We start from the raw sequence: 11,789 nt of genomic DNA, 5'->3' as shown, positions 1-11,789 counted from the left end.
GATACTTGTTTGTATTCTTTCACTACGCCATTCCAATTCCGTTCATAGCGTGCAATAATGGTGGCCATTATGAGTGTGGAAAAGTATTTTTTATATCTCTCCTCACTCAACTCTTTGCTCCATAGGGGCAGAGGCCGTACTTTTATTATTATTATTATTGAAGTATAGTTGATTTACAACGTTGTGTTAGTCTCAGTGTATAGCAAAGTGATTCATATATATATACATATACGTATGTGTATATACATATATATGTGTGTACATATATATTCTTTTTCAGATTCTTTTCCATTATACATTATTACAAGGTATTGAATATAGTTCCCTGTGCTATACAGTAGTTCCTTGTTGTTTATCTATTTTATATATAGTAGTGTGTGTCTGTTAATCCCAAACTCCTAATTTATCCCCCTCACAGCCCCCCAGCCTTTCCGCTTTGGTAACCATAAGCTTGTTTTCTATCTTGTGAGTCTGTTTCTTAGCATATAAGTTATATCATATGATATTTATGTTTCTTGAGGCTATACTCTTTTCATCACTATCTTCTCACTGCCAGCACAGGGCAGAGCCTGGGCCAGTGGAGAAATTCAATAAGGATTTGTTCATCTGATGAATGAAGTAAAGGTGACTGTTCTCAGAAATTTGTTTTAAATACATTTAACATTATAGGCACAATATCTGATATTTAAGCATTTATTAAGGGCTTATAAAATGTTTTAAACCTGGATGAAACATATATTAATTCAAAAATATATATTGCAGCATTTAAAAAAAATGACTGCCTTGACCTATTCAAAAATACCAAGATCATGAATGTCAAACAAAGGCCGAGGTATTATTTCAGAATAAAGGAAACTTTACTTTCATGGTGACTAATTGAAATGTATGATTCTGAGTTGAATCATGGACCAGACGTTTAAAAAGCTATTAAGAATATTGTTGAGACGATCAACAACATTTGACTATAAACCAAGGATTAGTCAATAAGAGAATTTTCAATAGAAGTGGATATGATATCAAATTAATCTCAAGTTATTTAGAGGAAACAAGGAAATAAATTATTTGTGTATAAATGGGGAGAAGTAGAGTGTGAATAAGAAAGTGAGCAAGTGAGAAAGCTACAAAAAACCAATGTCTGGTACTCTGGAATTTTACATTCACATACATAAATTCTTCTCAAAGTTATAGTCTCGCTAGCAAAGAGATCAATTAATACTAGAAACTCAAAAATAATCAGAAAATGAATAGCACATAAAAGATAAGCATTTGAATTGACTTTAATTTATGATCAGTGAACCCATGAATAGAATATGAATCAAGTTAAGTTTCATTACATGTTTACAGATATGGAGTATTTTTTTTTCATCTGTGGCACTAGATATGACAACAATGTAAAAAACCTAGAAAATATTTAAATATTGTGGCTGGGAAGACCTTACCCTCAAGACACAGAGTCAGAATGCCTGACAGGCTTAATCAAAACAATTTATAAAAGGAGAAAAATGAAACTAACAAAACAGAGTATCCAAGAACTGCGAGATAATATAAAAGGGTTTAACATCTGTATAATTTGGAATGCCAAGAGGAGAAGATAGAGAGAACACGACAAAGAAATATTTGATGAAATATCAGCCATCTTTTTTCTCCCAAAATTAATGACAGACTCTTATAGATTTAAGAAACTTGAAAAATATCAAGTAGGATAAATATCAAAAACACACCAACACACCCACACAGTCATAGCATACTGAAACTGCTTTATTTTTTAGTTTATTTTTTTTAACATCTTTATTGGGGTATAATTGCTTTACAATGGTGTGTTAGTTTCTGCTTTATAAGAAAGTGAATCAGTTATACATATACATATGTTCCCATATCTCTTCCCTCCCTATCCCACCCCTCCAGGCAGTCACAAAGCACCGAGCTGATCTCCCTGTGCTATGTGGCTGCTTCCCACTAGCTATCTACCTTATGTTTGGTAGTGTATATATGTCCATGCCTCTCTCTCACTTTGTCACAGCTCACCTTTCCCCCTCCCCATATCCTCAAGTCCATTCTCTAGTAGGTCTGTGGCTTTATTCCTGTCTTACCCCTAGGTTCTTCATGACATTTTTTTTTTCTTAAATTCCATATATATGTGTTAGCATACGGTATTTGTCTTTCTCTTTCTGACTTACTTCACTCTGTATGACAGACTCTAGGTCCATCCACCTCACTACAAATAACTCAATTTCATTTCTTTTTATGGCTGAGTAATAAAGCAGTAAATAAAGCAGTAAACTGCTTTAAAGGAAAGAAAAAGTCTTCATTGCAGCCACACACACACAAACACACACAATTTTTTTTTGTAAAGGGAACAAAAGGAAGAATCAAAACAGACTTCTTATCAGAAAGTATGCAAGCCAGAACAGAATGGAATGATGTGCTTTACATGCTGAGAGAAAAAACAAAACTGTGAAACCAGTATTCTATAACCAATGCAAATATATTTCAAAATTGAGGGGAAAATAAAGACCCTTTTAAGTAATCAAACATTAAAGAGAATTCCTTGGCAACAGACCTGTAGTTCAATAAATATTAGAGAAACTCTTCAGGCAGAAGGAATACGTTACTAGATAAAAACATGTATCCCTTCTTTCTACACACAAAAATTAAAGTGCTGAAAATAAAATCAAGGTAAATGACAAAATCATTTTTTTCTTATCTTTGAAGCTAAATGTTAACTGTCTAAAAAAATAGGTAGTAGCAATATATTGTGTTTATAACATATATAAAAATTAAATGCCTAACAAAGAAGTGAAGAGGGGAAATGGAGGTAGACCTCTGTAAGCTCCTTAGTCAACAGAAAAGCACAGGAAATAATAATTGAGTTTGGTAAGGTTGTAGGAAAAAATCAATATGTAAAACTTAATTTTATATATATGCACTAGCAATGAAAATATGGATATTGAACTTTTTAAAAATAACATTTACAGGAGCACCAAAAAAAGGAGTTGTAGGTATAAAGGTTTGGTATTGATTTTGTTACCTTACAATTCCCCAAAGGCAGGTGAAACCATGCTTAAGTCTCTCCTGGGAATATAAATATAGATATAGATATGTGTGTATATATCTATATGAATCTATATATATGCCATATATAAGCCATATGTATACATATAATATATATACACATATATGTATGTATATTTGCTTTTAACATAAGGTAAAGAATGACTTTTTTCTGAGTTTTTGCTTAAGGGTATAGAAAATTAAACTTTAATTGCTGAAAATAAATAACATATTAGGTAATGAAGGATTTAAATGTATCAGGTGTTTCAGAAAAGCCTTAATAATCTGAAGTTTCACATTTTCATTTATATAACTTGTGTGTTCTAAGACTTTTGAGGTTCCCTTATTCCCATCCTGAACTCTAAAAGCAGCGTGTGCATCTTTTTGAGCTATCAAATGTATAATCTTGGAATGGTATTTGAAGTACAAAATGCATTTAATTAACGAAAATGATTCAAGAAGAGCGTATTTTACTTACAACACTTAAACTTTATACTACGGGCATCTAAAGAAAGGTGGGTGTGATGTTGTGAAGAAAAGCAATTCCAGTCTCAGTAGGTTATCACAGTGTTTTTTCAGAAGTTTCTAACTGAAGGCATGCTTCATTTGCCTTGGCTATAAAAAAACGTACATTTGCTCATGATTATGTCTGTAAATGCCCTCATAAAATGTTCTCTAGCAAACATGCCTGCACACTTGCATATGTGCACACACATGCACATAGACACAAACATCTTACGGTTTACTAAGAAATTTTCTCATGTATATTACTTCTTATTTCTTGTATGGTTTTTCAGAGATCTTTAAGAAAATAGAAAATTTAAATATTAATATAAATTAATTTAAAGGTATTGAAACATAGTCATACATTCAGATTTATTAAATTTAATTTAATAATGGGAGAATGTCAGAATTTTCTGAACTATGTATCCCATACCTTTTTATTTCAAGCAATTCAATGTTTTTTAAAAAGTATTTTGCTTTGTTTAGATTTTCTTGAAAACATTGATACACACACAAAAGAACGGATAATGTATATCCAGTATGTTCAGTGTTTCATTTATCTTGTCACTTTTTAGTTCCTTGTTCAATTCTTACTGAGGAATAAGGGGTGTTTCATAATATGCTCATATATTTCCAAGATAGTTGTACAGGATTAGAATTATTATTATAGAAAAGTAAAGGATTGAGTTGGGAATTGAATATTACTAGTGCTTCCAGAACAAAGTTCATCCAGTCAGTTGCTGGTGTAGTCATGTTCTCTGCTTCTCTCTAGACGGGAGAATAGAGCTCACTGGACACTGAAGTAATCTCCACCCTGAAACCCATTCTCCTTTACATGACAGGTTATTTGCAATTTCTGAGACTCTCTCCATAACAAATTCTACTTTTAGGAATCATACCCACATTAAGATGTGACTACTTACTTCAATAACTAGAAATTATCATAGGTTTTATTGCCAAAGAGACATAACGCCCAGACCTTAGATCTGTTGCTTACTAAGCTTGTAACCTTGGACAAATTACCTAGTCCTGTCAGCCTCAGATTCTTAAGGTGTAAAAATACAAAGCCACTGAATATGGAGTAACAAATAACTAAGAGTAGTGTTCTTGGTCCATAGTAATACCTAGTCAGTGATAAATCTTGTGATTATTGTTACAGAGGAAACTGTATTTGGGAGAGAGAGAGAGAGGCCCTTGTTAGAACATGTTTCATGTGTGTGCTGCAAAAAGTTATAGTTTACAGATTGTTATTAATACATTCAAAATGTAGAGGTGTCCAAAAAAATTCCTAAATCCTTAATAACTATAGGCAAGGAGCATTAGTCACATCTATGCATTACATGTTATCATAATATGTCTGGAAAGAGAGAGATGGAGAATTCAAAGCTACAACACATTCAATTAATAATAGTTAGAGCAGGGCTTCCCTGGTGGCGCAGTGGTTGGGAGTCTGCCTGCCGATGCAGGGGACATGGGTTCGTGCCCCATTCCAGGAAGATCCCACATGCCGCGGAGCGGCTGGGCCCGTGAGCCATGGATGCTGGGCCTGCGCGTCTGGAGCCTGTGCTCCACGACGGGAGAGGCCACAACAGTGAGAGGCCCACGTACTGCCAAAAAAAAAAAAAAAAAAAAAAAAAATAGAGCTTTAGTTCCAAATACTCATGTTTGTCTTATTTGAGCTTACCCTGCAAACAGAGCTAGATGGGGGAAGTTTTGTTCTCCTCAAGAACTTTCAAAATTACCAAGGCAAGAGGGAGAGGATGATGCACATCACACAGGACGAAGTGTCAAAAGTGAGTTTTTCACATTGAAATCTAAGACAAGGATGGTCTACATCAACTTACTTATTTATTTGATAACTCTTGAGTATCTGCTGTGGTACTGGCACCATGCTTGCCAGACTTTGTAGAGTGCTGACCAAAACAGAAGAAGTCTCTGCCCTCATGGAATGCACATGGATCTGCAGAGATACAATATTTTGTTGTAATTATTTCATTTATGTATTTCTTTAGTGACTGCTGCTCTAAGCAATAAAGGAATAAATGTAAGTTCATAAAATCACAACGATTATGAACAAAATTAAGCAGGGAGATGTTTTGGGTGATCAAGATTAGCTTTAGTTTGGACAGCCGGGTAAGCCCTGTCAAAAAAGGAGACATTGGGTCTAAGAACTGCATGAGGTGGAGTTGTTTTTAGTGACCTAAAGGTAGAACACTGAGGATAAAACACTTTCCATTATTCTGAAATCTAGGCTCATTCTATTCGAAATTCTAAAAATCACGGTCAGTGGAGAAGAGGCCCTTTCACATGGGTAATACCTCAGATCAAATCCTAACCTACCAAGGATATCTGAACACGATATAGGAAGCTAAAATTAGTGGTTCAAGCAAAAAGAAATGAGATCTAGAAAGGTGATGAAATAAACTAAAGGAAAACGAGATTATAAACACCAGAGACTTGATCATATTCTGAATGTAAAAATGAAAGGGAAAGTAGAATAGAACCCTCAATATCTGAGGCCTTTGGTTTATGTGTTAATACATGTATTAATTCACATATGAATGTTTTCATTGATTCATTCAATTAACATGTGTGGCATTCATGGCAATAGTAAATTGAGTGAAAGAAGACAAAATTCTGAATATGTCTTCAGAGTTGCACAATCCAATAAAGTAGCTACTAGCAACATGTGGCTACTAACATTAAAATAAAACTAAATTAAAAATTCAGCTTCTCAGTCTTTTTAGCCACATTTCAACAGCTCAATATCCAAATGAGGCTAGTGGACACCATACATGCTGAACAATACGAGTACAGAATATTTTCATGTCCAGGGCAAGTACTATAGGACAGTGCTGCTATAGTTTAAGGGTCAACAAGATTTGCCAGTGATAATATTTTAAAGTTTTTTGAAATTCAGAAGGAAGGCAGTGGCTATTGATAAATAATATAAAATAACAATTACAATAAGATATCTAAAATGAGAGTATTGAATTTATGGCAGGACAGTTAAGAACAAAACTACAGATTACGCAAAGCAAAGAAAATGTCAGAAATCACGATGGAGATAGGAAAAAGGAAATAGGAGAAAATATGAGATAATCTTTTGTCATAGAAAACAAAAGAAAAAAATTAGTTTCCTAAAGGATTAGGCAACCTAAAAAATAAACAACTAAATTAAAAAAAAACCTAATAGTTATTGAAGACTAAAGATTAAGAAAAGATGACTAAATTTGTGGATTAGTAACTGCAATATATTTGAGTGTGCATTCACAGTACTTTTCTTAAGCTAGAAGAGTTGGAGATGAGAAGAACTTGGAGGTGACTCTAAAGTACGGATTTTAATAATAATATATTTTTAATTATTTTGGGCCACAGTTTGCGATAGGAAATGAAATGATTTGGCATACATAATGGAGCATGGTTCACATAATATATTCAATGGGAGAATAAAATGTTATGCCTAAGCAGAGGTTAATTGTCACCTTCATACATCTGTATCTACTAGACACACATATTACACACACGCGCATACACACACACACACACACACACACATTTGATATGAAAATAAGAAAATAGGATGTCTTGGAGCCCCTAATGCACCTGTAGGATATGATGAGAAATAATAAAATGTCACTACCCATAGTCTTAAAGTATCTTTGTGAACAACACAACTCTCAAAAGGAAATTCAGCATCAGTCCAAGGAATATATAATATAAAATAGTGGAAATGCCAGTTTAGGTATTGCTTAGAAATGATGCTGCTACACCAACTAACAAGCAGGACCTCCTCGGGATTATTGACGTTTATCGTGGAAAAGAGTGGCTGTACCCAGGCTATGCATTCTTAGAAAGTTGCCTTACAGGAGCCATTCGTTATCAGCAAGTGAGGCTGACTTTAAAACTGTAGAATTAGTTGTATGCAACCTGTCTGGGCAGGGCTATTTTTTCCTACCCTTTAGGGTGATTCTCACTGAAGTGCAATTGCATTGAAGAAGTTTACCTTACCCTCTCCTCTTGCTGCTGATAGTGTCGGTGGTGGTCTTCTGTTGACCCCTGAGAAAGAGATGGAGGGACATACTAGCTTCAGACCCATTATTCTAGCATTCATGAGGACAGTCTGTTCCCAGGAAATACTGTATTACTAGCCTCTGTCAGACCATACCAACATAACTATGATGGGGATGCTTGGTATTTCTTACTGGAGGATTGTGTAGATCTCAAGCATGTGTACTGTGTGAGAGGAAGAAAAGTCATAAGTCTCTTTAGTTTAGGGGCTGCCTTATATCATGTACAGCAGAGGTTACCAAATTATAACCATCTAGTTGAAAACAGAAGGTGCTCTGTGGAATCCAACTACCTCTCAAGATCTCTCTGCCTCATCCAGACCTTCAAGTCCTCTTTCCTTCTGCCCATAATCTTCTCTTAATATTTTTCAGTCAGTTGCATCTACCTCTACCCTCTGGATATTATAATTCTCTCCAATGAAGGTATATAATTTGTCTCTTGGTTCTTTGAGTATCATGGCCTAGAGCAGAACTTCATCATTTAGTTAATGGGGTTTGCCTCTGTTTCAACTGGCAGACTTCGTCAGGGGAAGATGGGCTACAGTCCAGTGAAGGTGCACTTGGGACTTTCAACTCTAGTTTAGTCTTCCCTCCAGAGAGAGCCATGCCTGCGTTCTTTCTAGATCACATAAGAAGCAAACAAAACACAGCTCTCCAAGACAAGCCTATTTTTTCTTTGTCATAACAGTACGCCTTTTACACTAAATGTTAAGAAATATTGACCCATTTTTTATTTTCTTTCTTATAATACAAAAGGAACTATTTTAACTACAAATGGCTTTCGTTTTGGTGTCTAAGGTGATGACAGTACCATAGATTATTTGAAGCATCCTCTTTCTCTGATGCAAGTGGGGGCAGCAACATTGGAGATATGGTTTAGGCAAAATCTGATATTAAAGCAAACACTCATGGCACACTGCATAGACAGCCAATAAAAAGAGCAAATGTATTAAATATTCATATAGCAAATTTATTTTATTTTTTTTTTTTTGCGGTACGTGGGCCTCTCACTGTTGCGGCCTCTCCCGTTGTGGAGCACAGGCTCTGGACGCACAGGCTCAGTGGCCATGGCTCACGGGCCCAGCCGCTCTGCGGCATGTGGGATCCCCCCAGACCGGGGCATGAACCCGTGTCCCCTGCATCGGCAGGCGGATTCTCAACCACTGCGCCACCAGGGAAGCCCTCAAATTTATATTTTTATTCAATTTAATCTTTATATCATAAACTTTACAGTTACTTGTAATGGTACAGAAACTGATTTTCAGAACTTTTCTATACATCATTTCCTTGGCTACCCTGTGGCAAATTGAATTATGAATATATCAAATGAAATTGGAAATCACATTTTTTGAATGGAAAACACTCCGTTAGCTGAAGTATGCCTTTGTAAAAGCCTATTCGTTGACTTTAATATCCATTGTATCCTTCTTTACTGATAGAACACAAGAATTTTAGCTAAACACATGGCTGCCCCAAATAAAGACTACCATTTCTCAGCTTTTCTTGCAACTACTTGTAGTCAAGTGCATAAGTTGTAGGAGTTGTGAGCGGAAGTTTCACACACCATTTGTGAGAAATGCCCTTGTATAGGAGGTGCATACTTTTCTTGGTCCAACCTTATTCCTCCTGGACAGAATGTGTGTGTGATGGGTTGAACTAGAATTACCATCTCCTATTACGAGGAGCACTCTGTGGACTGCAAGGCAGCTAGAAGTAAGATAGATCCATATGGACTGTGTGGCTGTACTACCAATGATGGATTTTCCAGAATGTGATAAAAATTATAAAATTTTGTCCCTGGAGAAATGTAATCCATTTTATGATACTTTTTAAAAGATAAAATGTGAATTGTGATCACCATGTAACATATTTGCCTTCCTGTCTTTATTCATAAGTTAAATGGTTAAACAGATAGTTTTTGGATAAGTGTGTTCTTTCTCTAACAACCAGTCGCTCAGTAAGTACATGGTTTTATTGTTTATGGTATATAGAACTTGCTAAGCAATTTAAGAGCAAGATGTACAAATTACTTTGGCTTTTCAGGAAGATTGTTCGGTCTTGGAAGAGCAGCTTCACTAGCTGTGTAACCTGAAGCTGATTAAGACACCTCTCTGAGCCCCAGTTTCCTCAGTAGTAGAATGAAGATAATAATATTACTTACTTCACAAAGCTACTGTGAAAGTTAAATAGGATATAAATTAAAAAGCTATTAATATTATGCCAGGCATCAAGATCTTTTTTAAAACTGTCAGTTATTATCATTATAGATAATGGAAATGATCAGTAAATAGGATGTGACTACATGTGAAATGTATCACACATGTTTTACATCATAACTCACACATTTGCTTCATGTAAACTGTAAAACAGAATAAAAAATGGATACTTCTGTTTGGTGTGCCAAAATGACTCTAAAGGTAAATCCTGTATTAAGGAAGATTCTAGGAGCACTATGGGGTTATACAGCAAAATACAACATAGCGCCAGTGAGATGAGTGCTTCTGAAAAATTATTTTCACTCCAAATTCTTGCAGACCTATCTTAAAATCTAATGGGTCAGGACTAATTTAGTGATTCTAGTATAATTTAGTAAGACTAGGTTTTCTCTTTTTTTCCCCCTAGAATTACGCTCTACACACAGTAAAATATTTGCCATAGGTAACGTATTACCTGGAATTTATATAACAATTGTTATATGTTACATGTTAACATGATCTAAACTTCATAATATATAATTAATTGGATGATTCGAAAACAAACTTAGTTTACTACATTAGTAATATCTGAAAGTTTACTTCACATTCGATTCTTAAGAAAAATTAAGTTTGTCAAGTCATGGAGTTTGTGTGTATGTTGACTAATCCCAGGCAATCATGGCTACCGACAGTACAACATATGCAACTTAACAACGCAATTTTCCAAAAATGACAACAAAATGGAACTCCTGCTGAACACTTTTTAAGTGGGGTACCTATCTTCAGATGTTCTTAGTTTGCATAATGGCTTCCTAGTTGAAATAACATAGCAAGTAACAGCGAAGACTCACTAGCAATGCTTGACTTATTCCAATTGCTTGTGAATTAAAAGCAGCTGTGGACCACAGGAGGTTGGTCTATTCTTAAACACCATGTTAGTAACATGGATAAAGATATTATCTCTTCTTTGGTGCAGAATGTTAATAATCAGGAAAAAAGAAGCAAAGGGCTTATAAATGTTATGGAACATTTCCAGTGAGGCAGTTATATTTTAGGGATTTTAAAAAATTTTTAATCATTTGATTTCATCTTATTAGTAACCTTTCTCAAACCACTTTTTAAGTCACTGTAATTTTATCACACAAATCTGAGCTTTTTTTCCAATTACAGAAGATTCAAACTGTATTTAATTATGTAACAATAGGCGATATTTATGTACTACTTTGTCTTATATGGTCAATATTTTCAGAAGTCAGGTCTTAAAAATATGTTTTATCATTTCAAAAAGTAATAACACAATTGTCTGTGTTATGATTGTATTCTTGTTAACATTTTTGAAGATGTTTTTCTATTTTTGGTAGGTGTGTGCATACAGATATTACTAATAAAATTCACTGTTCGGTGAAACTGTAGCATTGCTTACAAATCAGATGTTGTTCTGTTTCTAGAATGTAACACAGAAATAGAGGACTGGCATTTTGAAAATTGAAACAAGAGAACATTTTCCAAGGGATTAATAGTGGTAGCTAGTTTTATGATTCAATAATTCCTGTTCCTAGACAAAACGTACAATTTCCCATCTGTTAACTTTTTTTCCTCTTCAGTTGTTAAACATGTATCCATGAAAAATGTGACTTATCTTCTGGAACTTTTTTTTCTGATTTGGAATATGAAAAATTTAGTATCCCTGGAAGGGGAAGTGGCCATTGTAATCAAAAAAGAGTCTGGTGGCTGTTCACTGGCTTTATGTTCAGTTTTTAAAAAAATTTTAATTAAAAAAAATTACCCATCAGGAAGCTATATCAACAACTGACACAAAGAATCTTCCCATTTGGGTGAGGCGATGGACTATGTGAATTCATCGTAGCAGTTCTGAAGTTGTTCAAGGTTTAATAGATAATATGCATATATAGTGGGTGGGCCAAAATGTTCCTTTGTTTTTTTCCGTAAGATGGCTCTAGTAGCACTT

Source organism: Tursiops truncatus, chromosome 12 (assembly GCF_011762595.2).
Source record: "Tursiops truncatus isolate mTurTru1 chromosome 12, mTurTru1.mat.Y, whole genome shotgun sequence".
In the NCBI taxonomy this organism is placed as follows: domain Eukaryota; kingdom Metazoa; phylum Chordata; class Mammalia; order Artiodactyla; family Delphinidae; genus Tursiops; species Tursiops truncatus.
The sequence above is the reverse complement of the archived record's forward strand: the minus strand, read 5'-3'. Positions refer to the sequence as shown.